This window comes from Quercus robur, chromosome 7, assembly GCF_932294415.1.
Source record: "Quercus robur chromosome 7, dhQueRobu3.1, whole genome shotgun sequence".
Lineage (NCBI taxonomy): Eukaryota > Viridiplantae > Streptophyta > Magnoliopsida > Fagales > Fagaceae > Quercus > Quercus robur.
In genome coordinates, this window is record NC_065540.1 from 16,298,092 (window position 1) to 16,310,904 (window position 12,813).

Here is a 12,813-nt window from a genome sequence, read left to right on the forward strand (position 1 = left end):
CTCAAAAAAAAAAAAATATATTACCATCTTTCCTATTGTAATTACTAGTATTACTTACATATTAAAAGTGCCAAAATTAATCAACATTTACACTATTCTCATCATTATTTTCTTTTTCTTTTTATAATTCAATTGCTATGATAAATGAGAGAGGGGATTTGAATCATGTTTCTCCTTATAAAGGAGATTAGACAATGTCATCAAACTAAAAATCTTTTAATTCCTCGTAACCATTTCTATCATTTTGCAAATTAACGTTGTTTTCACTATTATGGTAGCCAGCATTTTCTTCATTAAATTTGTCCCACTAATCTATTTGAAACAGTATACATACATATATATATATATATATATATTATTTTAAATATGTTGCACCGAATATTTTATGGTTTAACAGTACTTATCTCTGTTTTTTCTTTTGGCTTAAGTAAAGAACGTACTTATCTTCTTTGAAGATAAAATAATTTGAGTCATTTGACCCATCGTAGACTTGAGTTGTGCATGCGTAACGTAAAGAAATTGATATTTTGTTCTTTTTCAATCAATTTCATTGATCACAATCTTTGTTTACACAATGTCATAATAGCCCGTGAATTTCTGTCACAAGCTATAATATTAATATTTAGAAAGCAAATGACAAAAATTCTGGGAGAATAGGACGCATTGGTGTAATTAATGCAACTTTCTCAAAATATATTTTTATAGGCAACTTGCCCAAAATTTTTAGCAATATCAAGTTTTTAAGCCAATTTGTTGGACTCAGAGCACTAAAAAAAAAAATATATATATATATATATATATATATATAATCAAAACCCATGTAAAGCATGTTGGATTATATAACTTTATCCTTTTTTTTTTTAGGGGGTTGCTTTTAAATTTATTTTTTTAATGCAATTTGGATTGAAAATTTGAAATATAATAATAATAATAATAATATTAGTAATGTAGAAGCTACTGAGCCATCGATGTCGTTTTTGACATTAGACAGCTAATTGCACATGCGTACACTCGAGGTGTCAGCAAAGATGCTTACATTCGAAGAAGGAATGATGTAGTAAACTATATATGTGTCTCCAGACTCTCTACAGCATGTCGAATGGTTTATGTCTCAGCACAAAGATTGAAAAGAAAAGGTGAAATGGTCTCCATGCTCTACGATGATATAGAGGCCCTTTCTAGCTAGGATTCTAAGATTCTCAAGCCCTATGTTTGCCTTTATTTCTTACCTTTTTTAGAGCAGATGGGACTCCGATGCATCGACATATTATACAGGCTATTTTTGTCAGCAACACGTTTGTGGCTATTTTCATGAAACTTTAAAGTGCAATAAACAGAAAAGTTGGAGAAGAGGAGAATGTGAATGATCGTTGTTTATTGTTTTGGTTTGTAATGATTCATGGTTAGATGGTTGACCAGACAATTTGGTAGCTCTAAGAATGAATAGAGATTGAAGTGGTACTGGCATAGTTGCTCCAATGCTTAGTGGAATTAATGTTTTTTTGAGTACCTTGATTTATGGATCTCTTCTTGGAGAGATTTACTTGATTTCAGTCACCTTATCGTTATGGTTAAAGTGGGTTTGTAATAAGGTGTGTAATTGTTCATTTTATAATCAAGATTTTGGGTATATATCCATCGATTCTCATAATGCGATTAACGGTATCCGGATACTATGCTTGGTTATTTGAGCTCGAGCTTGTCCTTGCGCTACACTCTTATACTCGAGCTCTAACCACCAATATAGATACTCACTTCTTGTGCTCAAGGCCTAGTGTTAGTTTATCATTATCGATTTGTTGGGCAGATGGGCTCTAACTCTCATCTATAATTATGTGTCTAGGTTGTTCCTTAAGTCCTAACAAGACCTCATCTATCGTTATGTGTCTAGGTTGTTCCTTAAGTCCTAATGTGAGAGAGTCGAGGGTTTTTTAGGTAGCCAGTTGTTGTATTCTTTATCTTTTTTGCCTTCTTTTTCGGCTAAGGAAAAAAAGTAATATTGATATAAGCATAAAATGGTAGTCATATTTCCTTAAAGTAGCTAGTTGTTGTAGTTAATAGATGATACAAGATTTGAAAATTCAATGACATTGATTGGTTTCCTTTATAAGAAAAGACTAGAATTTAAATCTCCTTCTACCACTTAACTGCAACAATTATGAGTTTTATGCAAGCAATTCTCACTGTGGTACTAGTGCAATGAGATTTATATTATTAGACCGTATTTTAATTTTACACAGCTTAGGGGGTGTTTTTGATAATGTTATTTTAATAATGTTGTTCGTATTTTTTTGAAATACTTGTAAATAAAAAAGTGTGTGAAAATACGTGTAATGTTGTTTAAATACTGAAAACTATTGTTCTAGTTACACCACCGAACAACCCCTAATTTTCCAAATGTCTCCACTCCATAGCAAGACTCATCTCATGTTACATGATCATTATGCTACTTGAAAACTATATTATTAAGAATAAAGATTCATGATTTTTTACTGGTTAAAACAACAATAAAAATATGCATGACTTATCTAAATCAGTTTAAGATTTAGTCACGTTTAATTGATTTTTTGTTTTTTGTTTTTTGAAATATTAGAGGGATAAGTTAACTCAATTATTATAAGCAAAATTCATATGATCAAATATTTCATGAATGTGTTTTTGATAATTTTAATTTTAATATCTTTAAATTTTAAGAAGTTGGCCTAATAGTTCTTATGGTCTCATATCATCTATGAGTTCTTAGATTTAAATTCTCTAATTATCTTGGGCTTTCCCAAGAGATTCCTTTGGTTAAAAAATGAAACTTCAATATATTTTACCGATATAATGGAATTGTTCAAAGGTTAAGCAACTTACAAAGCATTCTTACCATGATTAAGACTTGTTTGAAGCTACAAACTACAAAAGGGATATGCATTTTGATAAGACCAATAAAAGCATATGCCGTGCGTTGGATTTGTGACCTCTTTATAGGTCTCAATCAAATGTGCATACAAAGTTAAAAGCTCTATGATTAAGCACTTTGGTTTTTTGATAGATAAATATGATTGAGCACTTGATCTTAAAAACTAAGCTCCAAAAGCGTACAATGTTCACGCATGCCCAGAAAGGCCGTTCACGTGTTTGCCGCGTCTCTTCTCTTATCCACCTATCGTGCCCATGGTTGGAGGAAAGTTTTAAAGTTAATTTAAAGACAAACACAAATTTTTATCTTAATATGATTATTACTTGTGCTAAACATGTCAATACAATAATGTGGGCATGTTTGTTTTCTTTTGATTAGGACTTGTGGATCACAGTGATTATACTTTGAACTTGTCAGAGAGAAGTATCTATAAAGCAAAATACCGTTTTGTTGACCATAATGCTAGGCCGAAAGTATCCATTAAGGACAAATCTTTAAAAAGAATTAAAGTTAAATAATTAAATTTATCATTTTTTGACAAATTAATCTTTTGAGGTAATTTATCATGTTTTCTAAGAGCATGGTAGTTTATCATAATATCAAAGCATGTGAAATGTTATTTTTCCTTTGAGTTTAGTGAATATTAAGTTGTGGAAATGTATTCATGCTAAATCTTATCACAAACTAGGCAACAAAACAATTCTATTTGTGCTTAGTTCATTTGTGAAATGACTAGTTTGGTTACAATTGTTGACTAGTTTATCACATCATTATATGTCATCCAAAAGATAAATTAGGCAACCAAATTATCTCACAACCAAAAGATGCCATAGGTAGTAAAAATAAAATAAATTAAGATGCATATAATGTACTTTGTTTCAACTGATGATCGAAAAACAAAATATTATTTGTTGGTTTTTAAAGATAGGAGGGAATCACTGAGAAATACACAGTAACTAGTCACTGATCTCATTATAATGGGGTAGCCTACCTAATCAGAATTGCAATGTGCCTTTGACTTCAAGGTGCTTTTAGTAAAGAATAATAAACCTTAATTAATGCTCCCTTCAATTAACATAGAACACGTAATTCTACATCAAAGTGTCATATCCTTATGGTTACTACATGAATTCAGGGCGGGCTGACATCTTGGGCCTCAAGCGATAATTAAAATAGGGTTTTTTTTTTTGTTTTATTTATTTATTTATGTATTAATTAAATTAATATTTATTTAATATTTTTGTATAATAATATGTTTTATTTAAAATATATTTTTCTTGCCTTTTAAGATGCAAATTGACTAATTAAAATTTTGTATTCAGGTTTTTCTAATATCTCATTTTCAATTGATAGTATAGCTAATCCACTTAATTTTTATTGAGATATTGTCGATTTTAGATATGATTTTATTAATTTTAATTTTGAAAAACTTCTTTCTGCAAAAGCAATTGTAATAAGTATTGTTAGTAAAATTCTATAAGCAATGTATGTATTTTAAAATGAATCTAACCTTTTTTGTATAATTTAGTATGTCAATTGGAGTATATTCTTTTATTTGTAAAATTTCTTTTAAAACTTTTAACTCTTAAAATAAATTTAAACCATCAATATCATAATAAATATCATGTTTGAGAAAAGATTCAAGTTTAAGACAGTATTTTTGCAAACTATCATCTTCTAGCTGAGAGAGAGATAGGCAGAGAGCAAGAGCTCAGAGAGAGAGAGAGAGAGGTGGAGAGCAAGAGTGCGAGAGAGAAAAAAATATGAGTATATTTTAGGGATTTGAGATTTTTGATTTGTTTTGATTTGAGATTGTTTTGTGAGTAATTTTTTAGACCAGATTTGCGTTTTATCCAGTTGATTTTTGATTTGTCTAGAGGTTAAAAATGATATTTTTGGGATAATTGATTTTGTTTAGGCCAAAGAAATTTTTGGGGTACCAATGTTTACAAGGATGTTCCAAATTTTTATTCTTTGGTCATAAGGATGTATAAGATTTTTTTGAGTTTCATTTGAAACTTTTTTTTCTATCCTTTCTTTTTCAAAATTTTGGGGCCCTCCTTCCACTTGGGGCCCTTAGGCAATGGCCTAATCGGCCTGGTGGAAGGGCCGGCCCTACATGAATTGATTAAGGACATGCATATAGTATGTTATGTTTGGTCTAGTGATTGATCATGTCATCACACAAATCAATATTAAAATGAAAGAATTTTCAACCTTTTGGGCAAAGAAGAAATAGCCAGCCTTGGATTGCTGGAAATCTACATCTTGTATGGCAGAAGAAAATTTGGAAAACTATTTGTGTGATGCATATGTAAGCCCATAGAGGGCCTTGTTTAGCTGACACACTAAGGATCTATTTGGATTAAGGGGGTAGGGAGGGAGAGTGGAGGAAAGTAGAGTAAAGTTAGCTAAAAATAAACTAATTTTCTACTAATTCTACTCTACTCTACTTTCCCTTTCTCCCTTCAATTCAAACGGATCATAAATTCTCCCTTGTTGACAAAAAGATTCAAAACTAAACAAGGCCCTCTATGGGTAAGGACCCGTTGACATATATACATTTTCACCAAGGGTCATCGTGTAATAATGCATTTTGAACATCTAATTGATGAAGTAATCACTTGTTAGATACAGTTAGATAAGGAGACTGTAGATTGTGGCAAGCTAGCTCCGCTTTTGGAGCAAAAGTTTCATTATAATCAAATCCTTCCATCTATGTACAGCCTTTGGCTACCAAGTGTGATTTGTAATGTTCAATGGATCTGTCTGACCCATACTTGATTTATACTACTATTTCTATGTTTGTTTCAATAGAAAACCTTGTGTAAAAATAGTTTTCCATGTTTTCCAGTGTTTGTTAGCATAAAAAAATATAAGTCAAAGAAAAACTATCTTTGGTTAACATAAAAAGTAGGACTTATTTTTAGAGATTATTTTCCATTAATATTTTTTGGAAAACAACTCTATCTCACAACAAGTAAAATAAAAGAAGTTAGGAGGATACTTTCAACTCATTTAAAGTTGCTACTAAACATTGGAAAATGAGATAATTTTATAGAAAATGCTTATTAGAAAATAGCTCATTTTCTAGAAAATATTGTTTCTGAAACAAATAATGTGTTACACCTAATGGTTTTTTTTACTTAAAGAAAAGGTTGTATGATATTTGTTTTTCTAATATATTAATGGCTAATATTTATTTAATAATTATATTATTTTACATTACTAAGGTAAAAAGATAAATAAATTTTTTATTAAAGTCTGGTTAATGAGTACCCTTAAGATATTTGTTAATAAACTATTTTAGAAAAATTTTGATAATATAAAAGATTATTTAATTTTTTTCCTATAAAGAATTACTAAAAATATTTTATAAACTAATGTCTTCTAGGCATTTATTAACTTTTCCATTTAAGGGTATATTAAATTTATGGGTATGCTTTAAGGGGCCTCAAATATTCCTCAAATTTGTTACGTTTAAAAAATATATATTTTCACTTAAAGATGGTATAAAATGAGAATAAATTTATTTAGTATATAATAGATGGTATTAGCACGTGGGGTCAGAGACAGGTGTTGGATATCAACGAGGTCATTTTTCTGCATAAGTCATCATCAATTGGCCAAGCCAGACATTTGTCAAGAGTGATGTGGGTCTCCAAGTATCACGGTAAAGTAGAAATAAAAGGAGTTTAGGGAATCAAGTGGAGTTAAGTGCCTCTTCTCCCACATTCATTCCAAAACCCCAATTTCAATCACAATTCAGAAATCCACTCCACACAAGACAACCATCTCTAATTTTTTTTTTTTTATAAAAGTTTTGAAGGGACAGAAGGTTGACCTAGAAGTCTCAATATTCTATGCAAGAAAGCATTAATAATTTCATCACCTTTCTCATTTCCAGCTTTTTCTTCATTGTTTTTTGTGCATCATACACTAAAGAATACAGAAAAAATAAAAATGAAAGAGTCGCACTAGGCCCAGCACTTTCACAGCCCGTGAGGTCACATTCTTGGATTAATAGAGAATAATGCTAGCATCATAACAATTATTATATAACACTAATATAATTTATTGTGGTTAGAGTAATATTCATTTGAATCCACAATAATGCCATTTTGTGAATTGCGATCGGAGTAATAATTACAACTAATAATGTTAGGATCACAACAATTTTCATACAACATTGATATTATCTATCATGATTGGAGTAATATTACTTTTATCTGAATCTATTAATGATATCATTTTGTGAATTATAATTAGAGTAATAATCACAACAATATAATCAATTGTGATTAGAGCAATACTATCTTCATCTAAATTAACCTTCGATACCAATTTTTTTTTGTAATATTGCGATGAGAGTAATAATCACAACAAATCATGTCAGCACTTACTATCCTCATTACTGTTCTTGCACATAGAAAATATAAATGTCCCTACAATGTGGGATTCAAGCCAGGCAGCCTTTAGAGGCGCGTTTGATTGGTGATGCTATGAACAGAGCAATGGAAGAGAGTGAGGATTCTAACATTGTTTAAGTATTTTTCACATGCTCTCTTGGAATATTTTTTTTCCAAAAAAGATGCCAATGACTCATTCACCACTATGCTAAGCATTGTTAATGCTTATATGCCCTTTGACCAACAAAGTAAAGAGAGGATGTGGCAAACTGTCAACACCCACTCACTCACACTTTTGGTGCTTTGATTCATTTAATTAAACCTAAAACATTACAATTAACAAGGCTACCTAGCTAGTAATTATCTCATTCCCAGTTGTTTGACACTAACATTAGTGCATAACACAGTTTACACACACATAGAGTCAAATCAATTACAGAAAATTTGAGAGAGTTTGAATAGGCCAATGATATGTGACAATTTTTTTCTTTTCTTTTTTTCTTTTTTTCTCTTACATAACCTTTCTACGTGTGATGCAATGGTATAGGTCACCAGTGACGTTTTGACACATTGCCAAAGTCGAGGACTTATAGAAATTAGAACTGTTTAGGGATATTAAGTGGCGTGATTGATGCTTACAGATTATATATTATATATATAAAAAGTGACATTATTCTATATAGCAAACTCTATTATCTTGGGCAGAGAGCGTTCCAATGACCTTGGACTTCACGTTTTCAATACTATAGTTTTTAACTGATTATTTAATTTTTTAAATTTTGACATCCAAATAATGGTGCATGAACCAGGATGTATTATTACAATTACGTACATTATTAATATTTCTTTATTATTATTTTTAATCCTCTCCTTTCTTGTGGCCAAGATTTATTTTCTGACCATGATATCTCATCTTATTCATCTTTGTCAACTTTCTAATGGTTCGACTAATGCAAATCCAGTTATGAATAGGTTGTGCCAAAGTTTCAGAGTTGTTTCGCTTGTATTGGGCTCACAATTCTCCACATGTGGGCCAAATCCATCTATGATAAATGTTGCTAGCTAGTTCTAACTTGTTATCATTTTTTTTTTTTTTTGAAATTTTAAGTTAACAATACACCATCTACACATTAAGTTTGTGATGAATAAATCTTAATTTTTGTTAAATCTAACAAATTTAATCATGTAATTACACATTCATAAATCATAATAAGATTTCAAAATTATAGATAATGTGGCTGAAATCATGTGTATATCATTTGATTGAATCAATTAGTATTAAATGTAAAATAATAACAGAAGTTTTGAATTTGTGATAGACCTTTTGTGTAAGATGTTAATTTAATTGTTCAAATTAAAAATTTAAGGATCAAATTCACCCTTACACTAAAGTCTAAAAAATGGTGGATTCCGATTACCTTAACTAGTAAAGTATTCTGTTGTTGAATAAAAGATTTGAAATTCGATCCTTACCTATACCAAAAAATCATTTGGTATTTTGGTTTGATGATAAAAAGTATCATCAAGAGCAAACGGCATAAGTTGAAACTATTTCTAAATAATAATAATTAAAAAAAAGCCTAAAAATGATATTTTAAAAGTTCTAATTTTTATATGTAGATAGATGGAAGGATATTTTGACTCTTATAACTGGTGAAGCTACTGGGCCATAATGGCCCAACTCAAACTGGAAGGATCTTTTGACTCACAAAGATTTAATAATGTGAACATTGGGGCCTTGGCTACTGTTTAGGCTAAAATTATAATGAAGCAGCCTGACACATTAAATGATAGTAATGTCTGGCATTGGTGGGTTTGTACTCTTTAGTAGCCAGTCTGGTGTTTTCCAAATTCCAACTTGCGGGGCTCTAATTTGTGGTGACACCCATCAGGCTATCACAGTGACTTTTATTATTATTTTTTATTATAATTATTTTTATTTATAATATCACAGTGTCTTTAAAATTTAAATTATACCATTTGCTTGTTTTGGGTTTTTTGATTGGCCAATTCTGACATTCTTCCATTTTTGTGATGTGGAGTGGCACATATCTGTCAAAGGACTCCTAATAAATAATGATGGCTATAATTAGCTGTAATCAAAGTAGCATTCATTATTTATTTATTATGAATAAAGATATATTAAAGAAAAACTGGGCGCTAAACAATCTCTAACTTTTGGATCTAGCAACCAGGAAAGAAGAAAGGAGATTATATGGGCCCAACCCAATTACAAAGGGCGGCTCATTGAACCACATTGTATGACAAAATATTTACATTTTGATGAACAAAAATGAAACCCAATAAGAGAGGGAGGACAAAGCATCTTTTAATTCGGTGAAAAAGAAAGATAGAAGCCAAGGCGGGTAGGAGTCTAGATTCAACAATGTTTCAATGACACCTTTGGAATCCCCTTCAAAAATAACATATTAATTGGAGCTTGTAGAGCGTTGCCAGTTTGATGGCTAGGAATGCAGGTTGGGTTTCTCCTAGTGTCGGATTAGGAGAAGTGGTTAGAGTGGGCAAAGATCAATCAAAGTAGCATATAATATGCATATTGGAAATAGAACAAAGTTTAACTATAAAATTGATTGTAAACTAATAAAATAAACATTACTATATATTTTGAAAATTCAACCGTTGAATTGTATATTTTTTACAGTCTTAATACACATATCAACTTTTGTGTCAATCAGATATTATTTACTATATGATCTATATGTTTATATTTTATGCATAATTTTAAACTACAAAAACTTGTAATTTAATTTTCTAAAAATTTTGCAAGCATGGTGGATATAAGAAGATGTAATTCAATAATGGATTTGTTAAAATTCACCTTCAATAAAAAGATATTGAATAAGGTTGTAATTTAAGACTATAACAAATTTTATAACTAAATTTTATCATTGGAAATAAAACAAAATAAAAATCTCAAAAAGCTAAGAAATCAATTTTCTAAAAAGTTGGCATGGGAGTTGTCTTTTTGATTACTACAACATAGATCATTTAAACAACGACTGCCAAGTATTGTTACCATCATTAAGGTGAGCATCACAACCAACACGAGATTTATGAGATTTTGAGTTTAGCATGTTAGAGTCACTTTTAAAGGACATATCCAATTAATTAAGAGTAATTCTTAGCTACTTCTGGAGTATGGAGAATGGTATTCCCTCCTCTTACATTCATGGTGGGGTCTACTCACTAAATTCATGGTGAGGTCTACCATGAATGTGAGAAGAGGAAACACCATTTCTCCGTGCTCCAGGAGTACCTAAGAATTTTCCCTTAATTACACAGTGTGCATGGTGCAAGAGAATTACACAAATCCAAGGAACAGTTAAGCTCAAATAGCATTAGACACTGTCATTGATAAAAAAATAAAATAAAGGCGAGTGTCACAAAAATAATGATAACAATGCATCTAGGGGCGTAGCCAGGAATAATAACTGGGGGGGGGGGGGGGCGGGTTGTTTCCAAGGTAGAGGCGTGACACTATTGGAGGCGTGAATTGAGAACTGAGAAGGAAAAAAACAAAGATGTAGGCATGATAGTTAGATTGTCTCTCTTTTATTTCAAACGGTGAGGATGGAATGCCTATGTTTTGTTTGATTAGGTATTTTAGATTTGGGGTTGGGTTGGGCTGGAAGTATGTTTAGTTCAGAGGAATTTTTTTTTGTTTTATTAAGGATTTGGGGCTAGATGTGGGCCAAGGTTTTTCTTTTATTTGAAGTTGTATTGGACTACAATTCTAGAAGAATTGTTGAAATAATTTGGGGGGGGGGTGCCGGATATCAATTTTTGGGGGGGCCCAAGTCAATTTTATATTTGCTCTTAGGGAAATTTGAAAAATTTTGGGGGGCCCAAGGAGCCAAGTGGCTCCGCCCATTATGCATCTAAAAGTAATTATAAGCATTATAAATTTAAAATACTATAACTTTGTCGTAAGATATTTATTTATAGATTAATTACAGATATCACTCCTGCGATATACTCATATACTTTTAAAAATTTATTTCATGGGGTATATTTTATGACACTTACTTTTCATGTGGTTTGTTTTCTAAAGTATTTTTCATTAGTTATAAGGAAATTTGATAATATGGTAAGTGCCCATGTCTAATAGAAAGAATAAAAGAAAATTGTTCAAAAAAATAAAAATAAAAAGAATAAAAGAAAATAATTGGTCTATCATTACATCTCTATTTTTATTTTTCAACATTTTCCTTCAATATTCATTTAGTGTAGTTGTTTCTATTCAGAAGTTGAACACGGGTAAAAAGCAAAACAATCTTTTCTCTTTTTTCTCTAGGTGACGTATATATCCACCCTACACAGGAAAAGTTAAACATGGAATATTGATTGGACAGCAATAAATAGTAGTAGAATATAACTTTGAGTTGTACAAGAAACATCAAACATGCAACAAAGAGTAGTTCTGGTACCACAACAATGTGCACAACTTTGTGCACAACTCGGCCACGTGGCGAGTTGTGGTTGGTGGAGGGGTGATGGTGGGTCACCCCTACACCAACCACAACTCGCCACGTGGCAGAGTTGTGCACAAAGTTGTGCACATTGTTGTGGCATTAGAATTTTCCTGCAACAAAAGAGAGTAGGTGATCCAAATTATGTTGGATGATAACCAGTGTCGACATTTTCCAACAAAAGTCGTCGAATTTTGATGTACGAACACCGACCTTTAGCTGCATCCCCTAAAACATGAGCCCATCATGTCATCATTCTTATTTTTTGTACTCATACGTCTGACATACTCATACATAGTTACGATATTATCCCTGATAGCTAGATAGATCCTCCAAGTACAATCCTCTTGCTTTTTAGAACTTGCTTTGTCAGTTCTCAAATTTCTTGATCTCTCTTCATCCGTTGGTTGTCAGTTTTCACTTTAAAATAACAAATACAGAAAGTCTATAATGGCATCATTGGCATGTTTCACTTTCATGCACACCTGGATGGTGAAATCTAAGATTTAGACAAACATGGTTACAAAATTTTGTACAATTTTTTTGCTCATTTTTATTTTGATAAGTACTAGAAAAAGAAAGCGAGGTTCGAATTATAAACATGAAACTCAAAAAAGACCGTTTTTATCATTGAAATGTCATTAAACATTTATTTAATTGTTGTGATAGAAATAACATATCACTAACATCAATTTAAGTGATTTATTTTTAAATTATATAGTAAAATATCCATTTTTTCAAGGTATCTAACAAAATACTTATGTTTTGAAATTAGATTTTAACAAAATTAAGTTCTATATAAAATTCGACAACCTTAAAATCGAATTTTATGCGTACTTTTAAGTGGAACTCGATACCTTTAAAGTATATATTCTAACTACCTACTTTAAAAATAAACAGTATTTATCATTTTTGCCCATTGTTACAACTTTTACTAATACAAATCATTCTCAAATCTCAACCCTAATGAAAAAAATAATGAGAAACGGGTCAACAAAGGTTAAAACGA